This window comes from Salvelinus namaycush, chromosome 3 (genome assembly GCF_016432855.1).
Source record: "Salvelinus namaycush isolate Seneca chromosome 3, SaNama_1.0, whole genome shotgun sequence".
Classification (NCBI taxonomy): domain Eukaryota; kingdom Metazoa; phylum Chordata; class Actinopteri; order Salmoniformes; family Salmonidae; genus Salvelinus; species Salvelinus namaycush.
The window spans coordinates 9,243,350-9,255,912 of NC_052309.1; positions in this window are offsets into that span (position 1 = coordinate 9,243,350).

Here is a 12,563-nt window from a genome sequence, read left to right on the forward strand (position 1 = left end):
GGGCCAGCATTCCTGTGGAGCTCTTTCAACAACTTGTAGAGTCCATGCCCTGACAAATTGAAGCTGTTCTGAGGGCAAAAGGGGGTGCAACTCAATATTAGGAAGGTGTTCCTACTGTTTTGTTAGGGCTCCTGAGTGGCGTAGCGGTCTGAGGCATTGCATCTCAGTGCAAGAAGCATCACTACAGTCCCTTGTTCGAAGCCGTTTCACATCCGGCCTTGATTGGAAGTCCCATAGTGCGGCGCCCAGCGTCGTCCGGGGTAGGCCGTCATTGTAAATAAGAATGTCTTCTAAACTGACTTGCCTAGTTAAATAATACATCCTACATGTTGTTCTACGGTCGTGTTGGGGTTATAATGAATGTGACATTGGCTGTGTCCCTAACAATGATGTATACAAAAACTATGTTTTAAGTGAAATATTTACTTTTGTCTGAACACGAAAAGGAAAAAGCTAATTTGACCTATGCACTAACAAGGCTTTTCAGCATAAGCAGCTCGACTACTGCTAGAGTACTGTAGCTATATTGATCTACTGCACTTCAACAATGTCACGCCTACTCTCGGTCCCTCTCTCCAGCGCTCGATGTCGCCGGTCTACTAACCACCGGCCCTGGCAACAATCATTACGCACACATGCGCCCTGTCATTACGCGCACCTGGTCATCATTATCTCCTTGATTCCTCTTTTATTTAGCCCTCAGTAGACAGCAGTCACTAGGTAGAATTGTCTTCTCTCATGTTATGTACGCTTCTCATGTTCTGTTCATCTGCATTGATTCTTTATTAAACTCATCTTCTGCACCGGCTTCCTGGCGTATTATATTACAAACAGACATACTCACATTGGGTTGGTTGATTTTTGGATTAAAACCTTCTCTCAAACCACCTAATACATACTCTTAGTGTAGGATTACCCCATTAATGTACTTGGTAATGTGAACATGTTTTTTCATGTTTGAACCCTAATCAAATCAAATTGTATTTGTCACATGCGCAGAATACAACAGGTCTAGACCTTACCATGAAGGTACAAGCCCTGAACCAACAATACACTTATTTTTCTTAAAACTGCAAAGTAAAAAAATAGAAAAGTAACAAATAATTAAAGAGCAGCAGTAAAGTAACAGTAGCGAGGCTTTAAATACAACCCATCCAATGTGAGTACGTCTGTTGTTGAAGTGCAGTCGATCAATAAAGCTAATGGCCTAATGGAATGTACTGTAATATGGGATGATGCGGACTTCAGCCCATGTGTTATTGTCAGTTAGTCTAATGTAGTGAACAGTGTTACAAGTTAATGTTGCAGACTGTATAACAGTACTTTTATTAGTCATATGTATGGGATACACTGTCCAACAAAATGCTGACTTGCACTCTTCTGGACAATGCAACAACGATAAGAAATGATGAAAGATAACAACACCAACATAAAGTAAATGGCTCAGTACAATATAATAATATAATAAACAGTACAATATAATAAACATTTTAGCATAAGTATAATACAGGACGGCACAATTTATAGTCCAATATTTACACATGTTTTGGCAAAGGGGGGATTGCGGGGCAAGTGTTTTCAATTGTGCAGTATTTAGCAATCCTAATAAGAGTCTGGTAGCAGTTGTTGTGATGTGCAGGTCTACAATTTTGTTTCTGGTGTCCTTTGACAGCTCTTTGGTCTTGGCCATAGTGGAGTTTGGAGTGTGACTGTTTGAGGTTGTGGACAGGTGTCTTTTATACTGATAACAAGTTCAAACAGGTGCCATTAATACAGGTAACGAGTGGAGGACAGAGGAGCCTCTTAAAGAAGAAGTTACAGGTCTGTGAGAGCCAGAAATCTTGCTTGTTTGTAGGTGACCAAATACTTATTTTCCACCATAATTTGCAAATAAATTCATTAAAAATCCTACAATGTGATTTTCTGTTTTTTTTTTTCTCATTTTGTCTGTCATAGTTGAAGTGTACCTATGATGAAAATTACAGGCCTCTCATCTTTTTAAGTGGGAGAACTTGCACAATTGGTGGCTGACTAAATACTTTTTTGCCCCACTGTAGGTTAGGTATGAGATCATTGCTTGGTTTTTAAAAAGTTTCAGTGTTGCAGGTAATTATGGTGACAGTCTATCATAGAGATGGGCAACTCTAGACCTTGGAAATGCAATTAGTTTAATCAGGTGAGTTAGCTGCGGCTGGGGAAACACTGTGACACCAATCAGGCCCCTGAGCGCCATGATGAGGATAACCAGATTGACATGGAACAGACTCAACACAATATGGAACAGACTCAACGCAATCTGCAGCTTGATCTGATACATGACTCTCCTGGAGTTACCCTCTTGTAGGTTTTCTCCAACCCTAATCTAGAGCATCTGATTCTAATAACTAGCTGGCTGATAAGCTACAGGAGGGTCTCCAGGAGATCTGAACCTCCAGCTAGTCCCCCCACCTGTTACTCTAGTAACCTAGTCTCTCCCTCTACTATAGCTGTCTTTGGTGATTGGACTGAGAGGGATGTAACCTCTGTCTCTCTACTATAGCTGTCTTTGGTGATTGGACTGAGAGGGATGTAACCTAGTCTCTCCCTCTACTATAGCTGTCTTTGGTGATTGGACTGAGAGGGATGTAACCTCTGTCTCTCCCTCTACTATAGCTGTCTTTGGTGATTGGACTGAGAGGGATGTAACCTAGTCTCTCCCTCTACTATAGCTGTCTTTGGTGATTGGACTGAGAGGGATGTAACCTCTGTCTCTCCCTCTACTATAGCTGTCTTTGGTAATTGGACTGAGAGGGATGTAACCTAGTCTCTCCCTCTACTATAGCTGTCTTTGGTGATTGGACTGAGAGGGATGTAACCTCTGTCTCTCTACTATAGCTGTCTTTGGTGATTGGACTGAGAGGGATGTAACCTCTGTCTCTCCCTCTACTATAGCTGTCTTTGGTGATTGGACTGAGAGGGATGTAACCTCTGTCTCTCTACTATAGCTGTCTTTGGTGATTGGACTGAGAGGGATGTAACCTCTGTCTCTCCCTCTACTATAGCTGTCTTTGGTGATTGGACTGAGAGGGATGTAACCTCTGTCTCTCCCTCTACTATAGCTGTCTTTGGTGATTGGACTGAGAGGGATGTAACCTCTGTCTCTCCCTCTACTATAGCTGTCTTTGGTGATTGGACTGAGAGGGATGTAACCTCTGTCTCTCCCTCCACTATAGCTGTCTTTGGTGATTGGACTGAGAGGGATGTAACCTAGTCTCTCCCTCTACTATAGCTGTCTTTGGTGATTGGACTGAGAGGGATGTAACCTCTGTCTCTCCCTCCACTATAGCTGTCTTTGGTGATTGGACTGAGAGGGATGTAACCTCTGTCTCTCCCTCCACTATAGCTGTCTTTGGTGATTGGACTGAGAGGGATGTAACCTAGTCTCTCCCTCTACTATAGCTGTCTTTGGTGATTGGACTGAGAGGGATGTAACCTCTGTCTCTCTACTATAGCTGTCTTTTTTTTTTAAATCATTTTTTTTTTATCAAAGGGGTGGATCAGCTTAATATTGCAGAAAGAATGTTGCTTCCATCAATATAATTGTCTGCATCATTTCCAATCCCCCATATATTTTGGGGGTAAATATATATATATATATATATACACGCATGCATACATATACAGATATACATACACATACCTATATAGACATACATACTTTTTTAAAGAATAAACCTTTTATTATTATTCCCCGCAAACCCTACCACCGATCCCCAATTGGAGGAAACTAATAAACACTTCTGCTTTTACCTTCAATTTATACATCTTATACACATCTTACAGACACAGTCTACTTTACAATAGTTCTCTCTTGTTTGTTCTTAGTCCTTCCTCTATTTCTGATGTCCATCCAGTTTGATTTCTATTTGTAACGGTGCTATTTCACAAAAGTTCCGAACCTATATACATTTTACAGATCCCGTATGTTTTACATTGGTTATCTTGTTATTAGTCCCACCCTTCAGCTCCATTCAACCCCTCCCATCTATCTCTTAACATCATCCATTTTGGATTTCTATTTGCCATATATTATTTAACTGTGCTGTGATGCTTCACAAAAGAACGGAACCTTTCTATTCTCATAGCTTCTACAGATTGTAAATTAAAAATAAACAATTTTGCTAAAATAATTATTATATTATTGATTGACTATGGCTTTTCAAATCACCCAGTATTGCTATCTGTAGCGTTAGTTCTAGGTAAATGTTGCAATTCTTCAGCCATTCCTGGACCTGTGACCAAAAAAGAGCTACATATGGACAGTACCAAAATAAATGATCTAATGACTCTGCCTCCTCACAGCAGAATCTGCAGAGCTGGGAAGATTGTATCCCCCATATATATAACATTCTATTAGTTGCAAGAATTTTGTATAGTCATTTAAATTGAAAAATTAGAAGTTTTCAATCCGCCGTTGTTTTGTGTATCAATTCATAAACCATGTGCCATGGAATGGGTACATCGCAAATCTCTTCCCAACTATTTTGCAATTTATATGGCACAGCTGTCAGTTTTTTGGTCCTTAAATTAAATTTATATATGTTTTTATTTATCACACTTTTCTTTAACCATTTATGTTCTTTAATACAGGGCCGACATACAAGTTCCTTACTTTTTTCCCCTTCTACTTGCCTCTTCCATTTTTGTGGTAATGCTGCAATTAATTGGTTGTAATTTTGGGTGGAGCAGACATTTCCATATGTCTGTGTTAGCTGCATGTGTGACAACTCCACCAGTCCTATTTATGATGTCATTCACTAAAATTAGACCTTTTTTTTTCTTTTTTTTTTTTTAAATCAATTAGTATATTTGAATTTAACCACAATATTTGTTGTATGATTTGTTCTGCCTTTTCAGGTGGATTAAACTGAAATTGCAACCAACTTTCTAAGGCTTGTTTAAAAAATAAAGAGATTTTGGAGATTATTTCCTTTTCAAACAACCGAAAGTGGGCAGGTGTAATCTGAATAAAGGGAAAAAGGCCCTTCTTGAACATAGGATGTGACATTCGTACCAATTTACTAGAGAACCAGTTTGGATTTAAGTATAACTTTTGTATGACTGATGCCTTTAGTGAGACTTTAGCTGTCTTTGTGTTTACATCCCTCTCAGTCCAATCACCAGACGGCTTGCAGCTACCACATTTAACAATGTGTGATTCATTTACCATTACGTCATCATCTACGATAAAGTGAATAATCTTTGTTTCATATTCTTGTTTGTGTTAAGGAAGTGGATAGTACTGATGACTGTATTACACAGTGGTGGAAAAAGTACCTTAATAGAAAATGACTCAAGTGAAAGTCACCCAGTAAAATACTACTTGAGTAAAAGTATTTGGTTTTAAATATACTTAAGGATAGAAAGTAAATGTAATTGCTAAAATATACTTAAGTATCAAAAGTAAAAGTACAAGTCATTTCAAATTCCTTATATTAAGCAAACCAGGTGGCGTTTTTGTTTTTTTATTTTACGGAAAGTCACTCAGACATAATTGTCACGTCTGCTCCTCCCCTCCGGCGTATGACATCGCCAGAGTACTAACCAGTGGTTCCGGAGGAGGTGTGGAACAATGTGCACGTGAGACTCCAGCGCGCCATCCATTGTCAGCAGGCAGAAAGACTGTCATCGCAGTGAGATCCCTGTGTTCTATCCTGGGGATCGCGTCTGGCTCTCTACCAGGAACCTCCCACTCTGCCTGCCCAGCAAGAAACTGAGCACCCGGTTTGTGGGGCCGTTCAAGGTTCTCCGGAGGGTCAATGAGGTGACATACAGGTTACAATTACCCAGTCACTACCGTATCTCACCCTCTTTTCATGTCTCCCTTCTCAGGCTGGTGGTTCCTGGTCCCCTAGCTGATGCTGTCCCCCACGACACACCTCCATTCCCCCTGGACATTGAGGGGGGTCCAGCGTACGCTGTCAGATCCCTACTGGGCTCCAGATGTCGTGGGGGTCGGCTCCAGTATCTGGTGGACTGGGAGGGGTATGGCCCAGAGGAGCGGTGTTGGGTTCTGGTGGAGGACATTCTGGACCCCAACATCATCCGTGATTTCCACCTTCGCCGCCCGGACCGACCCGCTCCTCATCCTCGGGGTAGTCCCCCTGTTCGGCGTCTTCCTGTGGCTATTTTCAGGTCTCTGCAGAGATGTTCGATCGGGTTCAAGTCTGGGATCTGGCTGGGCCACTCAAGGACATTCAGAGACTTGTCCCGAAGCCACTCCTGTGTTGTCTTGGCTGTGTGCTTAGGGTCGTTGTCCTGTTGGAAGGTGAACCTTCACCTCAGTCTGAGGTCCTGAGCGCTCTGGAGCAGGTTTTCATCAAGGATCTCTCTTTACTTTGCTCCGTTCATCTTTTCCTCGATCCTGACTAGTCTCCCAGTCCCTGCCGCTGAAAAACATCCCCACAGCATGACGCCACCATGCTTCACCGTAGGGAGGTGCCAGGTTTTCTCCAGATGTGATTCTTGGCATTTAGGCCAAATAGTTCAATCTTGGTTTCATCAGACCAGAGAATCTTGTTTCTCAAGTGGGCTGTCATGTGCCTTTTACAGAGGAGTCGCTTCCATCTGGCCACTCTACTATAAAGGCTTCATTGGTGGAGTGCTGCAGAGATGGTTGTCCTTCTGGAAGGTTCTCCCACTCTTGTTTTCCACCTCATTCTCTCTCTCTCCCTTTCTCTTTTTTCCCCCTCTCTTATTTTCTCTCTCTTTCTCTTCAACAGTAATGGAGCTGTGTTTCCTTCACACACAAAATTAGAGTTAATTTCCTGAGATGAGTCGGTTTTCGTGGGTCTCTCTGACATTCTCACAGATGAGCTGACAGCTTGTAAGAAAGAGAGAGACGAGAGAGGGAGATGGAGAGACCTACAGTACCAGTCAAAAGTTTGGACACACCTACTCATTCAAGGGGTTTTCTTTATTTTTACTATGTTCTACATTGTAGAATAATAGTGAAGACATCAAAACTATGAAATAACACGTATGGAATCATGTAGTAACCAAAAAAGTGTTCATCAAATCAAAATATATTTTATATCTGAGATTCTACAATGTAGCCACCCTTTGCCCTGATGACAGCTTTGTACACTCTTGGCATTCTCTCAACCAGCATTTCAATTAACAGGTGTGCCTTAGAAAAGGGTCTGAATATTTATATAAATTAAATAGTACCCGCAAAACACCAGTCTCAACATCAACAGTGAAGAGGCGACTCCGGGATGCTGGCCTCCCAGGCAGAGTTCCTCTGTCCAGTGTTTGTGTTCTTTTGCCCATCTTAATCTTTTCTTTTTATTGGCCAGTCTGAGATATGGCTTTTTCTTTGCAACTCTGCCTAGAAGGCCAGCATCCCGGAGTCGCCTCTTCACTGTTGACGTTGAGACTGGTGTTTTGCGGATACTATTTAATGAAGCTGCCAGTTGAGGACTTGTGAGGCGTCTGTTTCTCAAACTAGACACTCTAATGTACTTGCCCTCGTTTCTATTATGGTTAGAGCCAGTGTGTGCTGTTCTGTGAAGGGAGTAGTACACAGCGTTGTACGAGATCTTCAGTTTCTTGGCAATTTCTCGCATGGAATAGCCTTAATTTCTCAGAACAAGTATAGACTGACGAGTTTCAGAAGAAAGTTCTTTGTTTCTGGCCATTTTGAGCCTGTAATCAAACCCACAAATGCTGATGCTCCAGATACTCAACTAGTCTAAAGAAGGCCAGTTTTATTGCTTCTTTAACCAGAACAACACTTTTCAGCTGTGCTAACATAATTGCAAAGGGTTTTCTAATGATCAATTAGTCTTTTAAAATGATAAACTTGGATTAGCTAACACAACGTGCCATTGGAACACAGGAGTGATGGTTGCTGATAATGGGCCTCTGTACGCCTATGTACTGTAGATATTCCATTAAAAATCAGCTGTTTCCAGCTACTATTGTTAATGTTGTAAATAACTATGTCAACACTGTATTTCTGATCAATTTGATGTTATTTTAATGAACAAAAAAATTGCTTTTCTTTCAAAAACAAGGAAATTACTAAGTGACCCCAAACTTTTGAACGGTAGTGTATGTATATATGAGAGAGAGAGCCAAAAGCCTGAGAGTCTGATAAAATTGGGAGAGAAAAGGTGTGAGGGTGTAGATAAGGTAAAGTCCGTGAAGGAGAGAGCGAGACAAGGATAGAAAGAACCAGTGTGGAAGAGAAAGAGACAGCCCAGTGGTCACATACTGGTTGAATCAACGTTATTTCCACGTCATTTCAATGAAATTAAGTTGAACCAAAGTAGAATTGACATCTGTGCCCAGTGGGAGGGTTCAGAGGATAGAAAAGCATGATATATAGAGTGAGAAATAAGGAGAGGGGTAGAGGGAAGATCTGATGAGGTGCCAGATCTGGGTGTGTGATTGGATAAAACTATCAGCAGGTGTGAACGCAATCAGAGTCGTTGGCGCTCAGCCCCACAATATGGCGTGTTGATCTGTCAAACTCTCTCTTTCTCTCACCTATCTGTCTGTCATTCTCTATCTCTCTTGCTCTCTCTCTTCCTCCTCCTCTCTCTTCGTCCTCCCCTCTCTAAATAAATTAACAGATAAATCTAGGTTGTATTTACAATGTTGTTAGTGCTCCACTTATTGCCCTTTTCTCATGGCAACGGGCCACAAATATTGCTGTTCTGATTGCACACTAGTATATTTCGCCCAACAGATATGGGAGTTTATCAATGTTTGATTTGTTTTCAAATTCTCAGTGGGTTTGTGTGATCTGAGAGACAGGCTCTCTCTCTCTCTCTCTCTCGCTGTCCCTCTCTCTCTTCTCTCTGTGCATGTATTTCACTCTCCATCTCTCTCTGTAATGTCTAAATGTAAATTCTACTTGTTTGTAATGTATTTTTAGTTCTGTGTTGGACCCCAGGAAGATTAGCTGACGTTATGGCGTAAGCTAATGGGGATCCGAATACAAATTCAAATGAAATTATTTAATGGTTCCTCCTATATATCTATCGTTTCCTGTAGCTACCATCCTTAACACGCCAAACCTGTCAATCTCATGTCTGTAACTCCCATGACCCTGAGATGGTTATCAGCCATGCAGCTAAAGTGGTTGTGGTGGGTGGTGCAGTAACTGGGTCGTGCAGTAACTATGGTAACTGCACACTTCCACACTACAAGATGAGTGACAGAAAATGGAGACTGTAGACTTAAGAAATTACCTCACTTGACCCTGGAGATCATGTGGCTTTGTCACTCTGTGGCCAGACAAGCTGGTAGCTAGTCTGTGGGTCTGGACAGTCTAGCTACTAGCCTTCCTCTTCTCTCCTGGGCACCAGGGTTAGTGTAATTAATGGGGCTTGATGGAGAGAAGGAGTGGCGTGAGCTGTTCTCCATCTATCCCAAGGAGAGAAAGCATTGGGGGAATGTGCCCCATGGATTTTCTCCTGAATCATTATACAGAGGGTCTCTATTTAACCCTGAGTTAGAGCTGAAGGAATAGATGCCCCACGTGCCTCTCGTCTCCCTCTCCTCCCTCTCATCTCCCTCCTCCCTCTCTCCTTTCCCTCTCCTCCCATCTCCCTCCTCCCTCTCTCCTTGCCCTCTCCTCCCATCATCTCGCCTCTCCCTCCTCCTTCTCTCCTCTCCTCCATCTCTCTTTTGGAGATGACGTGATGAGAGGAAGGCTCTGTGTTTCTCATTCTCCCAGTCCTAACCCTTCCACAACCTTGGTTCTAGGATTAATGAACATTAATTTGTTCTCCTCTCATCTCCTCCACTCTATTCGGTGACACAGGCCTCTTAATGAGAGAGAGAGAGAGAGACTCAGTAAGACCAAAATAATGGTGTTCCAAAAAAGGTCCAGTCGCCGGGACCACAAATACAAATTCCATCTAGACACCGTTGCCCTAGTGCACACAAAAAACTATACATACCTTGGCCTAAATATCAGCGCCACAGGTAACTTCCACAAAGCTGTGAAAAATCTGAGAGACAAGGCAAGAAGGGCATTCTATGCCATCAAAAGGAAAATAAAATTCAACATACCAATTAGGATCTGGCTAAAAATACTTGAATCAGTTATAGAACCCATGCCCCTTTATGGTTGTGAGGTCTGGGGTCCGCTCACCAACCAAGAATTCACAAAATGGGACAAACACCAAATTGAGAGACTGCATGCAGAATTCTGCAAAAATATCCTCCGTGTACAACGTAGAACACCAAATAATGCATGCAGAGCAGAATTAGGCCGATACCCGCTAATTATTAAAATCCAGAAAAGAGTCGTTAAGTTCTACAACCACCTAAAAGGAAGCGATTCCCAAACCTTCCATAACAAAGCCATCAACTACAGAGAGATGAACCTGGAGAAGAGTCTCCTAAGCAAGCTGGTCCTGGGGCTCTGTTCACAAACACACCCCACAGAGCCCCTGGACAGAAACACAATTAGACCCAACCAAATCATGAGAAAACAAAAAGATAATTCTTTCCAATGTGTCAAGTAATTAACAAAAAAACAGAGCAAACTAGAATGCTATTTGGCCCTAAACAGACTGTACACAGTGGCAGAATACCTGACCACTGTGACTGACCCAAACCTAAGGAAAGCTTTGACTATGTACAGACTCAGTGAGCATAGCCTTGCTATTGAGAAAGGCTGCTGTAGGCAGACCTGGCTCTCAAGAGAAGACAGGCTATGTGTACACTGCCCAGAAAATGAGGTGGAAACTGAGCTGCACTTCCTAACCTCCTGCCAAATGTATGACCATAGAGACATATTTCCCTCAGATTACACAGATCCACAAAGAACTAGAAAACAAACCCGATTTTGATAAACTCCCATATCTACTGGGTGAAATACCACAGTGTGCCATCACAGTAGCAAGATTTGTGACCTGTTGCCACAAGAAAAGGTCAACCAGTGAAGAACAAACACCATTGTAAATACAACCCATATTTATTTTCCCATTTGTACATCATTACAACACTGTGTATATATACACATAATATGGCATTTGTAATGTCTTTTGAAACTTGTGAGTGTAATTTTTACTGTTCATTTTTGTTTATTTCACTTATGTACTTATGTACATACAAACAAAAGCACAACACAGAAAGTGGGGATGCAGTAGGAAAACACCTCTCTCTATAATAATGTGCTGTTCCCCGCCACGCATGCAGCCCGTGGGGACAGACACATGCCTTTCTAAATGCAGAAGATAATAAACGTTTTTAAATCAAGATCATGCAACCATGTCAGATGAATAAAGAAAGCCGATTAGGGGCGTGGCCACATCAGAAGTGGATTATATTTCTGATGTAAACATCTCTGCTCATTTTCATAAAAGTGTGGAGGATCTAGAGCTAGACTAATGCCTGAGCTGTCATTAGAGAGCTGAGCTCAGAAGCAAGGGAGGAAGAGGGAGACAGGGGAGGTGGAGGGAGACAGGGGAGGAAGAGGGAGACAGGGGAAGTGAGAAAGGTGAAGAAGGTGGAGGGATGTAGGTGAGGTGGATGGAGAGGAAGAAGGTGGTGGGGAGGGAGGTGGTGAGTGGAGGGAGGGGAGGTGGAGGGATGTGGGTGAGGTCGATGGAGAGGAAGAAGGTGAGGTGGTTGGGAGGTGGTGAGTGGAGGGAGGGGAGGTGGAGGGATGTGGGTGAGGTGGATGGAGAGGAAGAAGGTGAGGTGGTTGGGAGGTGGTGGAGGGAGGTGGAGGGAGGGGAGGTGGAGGGATGTGGGTGAGGTGGATGGAGAGGAAGAAGGTGGTGGGTGGAGGGAGGGAAGGGGAGGGAGAGACTGGGTTAGGTGCCAAGGAGGGGGGAGAGGAGGACGTATAAGGGGCATGTTGTAGGTAACATGCATAAACGAATGGACAAAAGCACGCACACACACACACACACACACACACACACACACACACACACACACACAAAGACATGGTCTACGATCCACTTAGTATACATTTCTGTTTCTACATACTGTATACACATACTGTTGAATTCCTCTGTAGCGTTACAGTGACAGGCTCCTCACTCACCCCTCTGTCACGTTCTACACCACACTCTTTCTCTAAATTAGGGTTGTATCCTCCTGCATGGAATTCACCAATAAAACCTGTATCTTTGGAGCAACACACAAATACAAGTGTTGTATTTTAATCTACTATAATTCCTGATGCTTTCATTTTATCACTTCCTGAAACCTCACGTTCCAGATACTTTGAGTTGTTAGGTTGTCGGTACAACATAAATAACAAACACAGTTCAATAATAGTCGCTTTTAGGGACTTTTATGCAAGGACATGCAAAACCAGATGCGCTGGTGCTCGGTGCCAACTTTTGAATGATCCCAACCTGGCTTAGCATTCGCTATAATCAATCCGACAGACAGTAAATGGGATAGAAAATACACTGAGCCCCGATGAAGAAAATACACTGAGCCCCGATGAAGAAAATACACTGAGCCCCGATGAAGAAAATACACTGAGCCCCTATGAAGAAAATACACTGAGCCCCTATGAAGAAAATACGATCTTAATTGCTGTA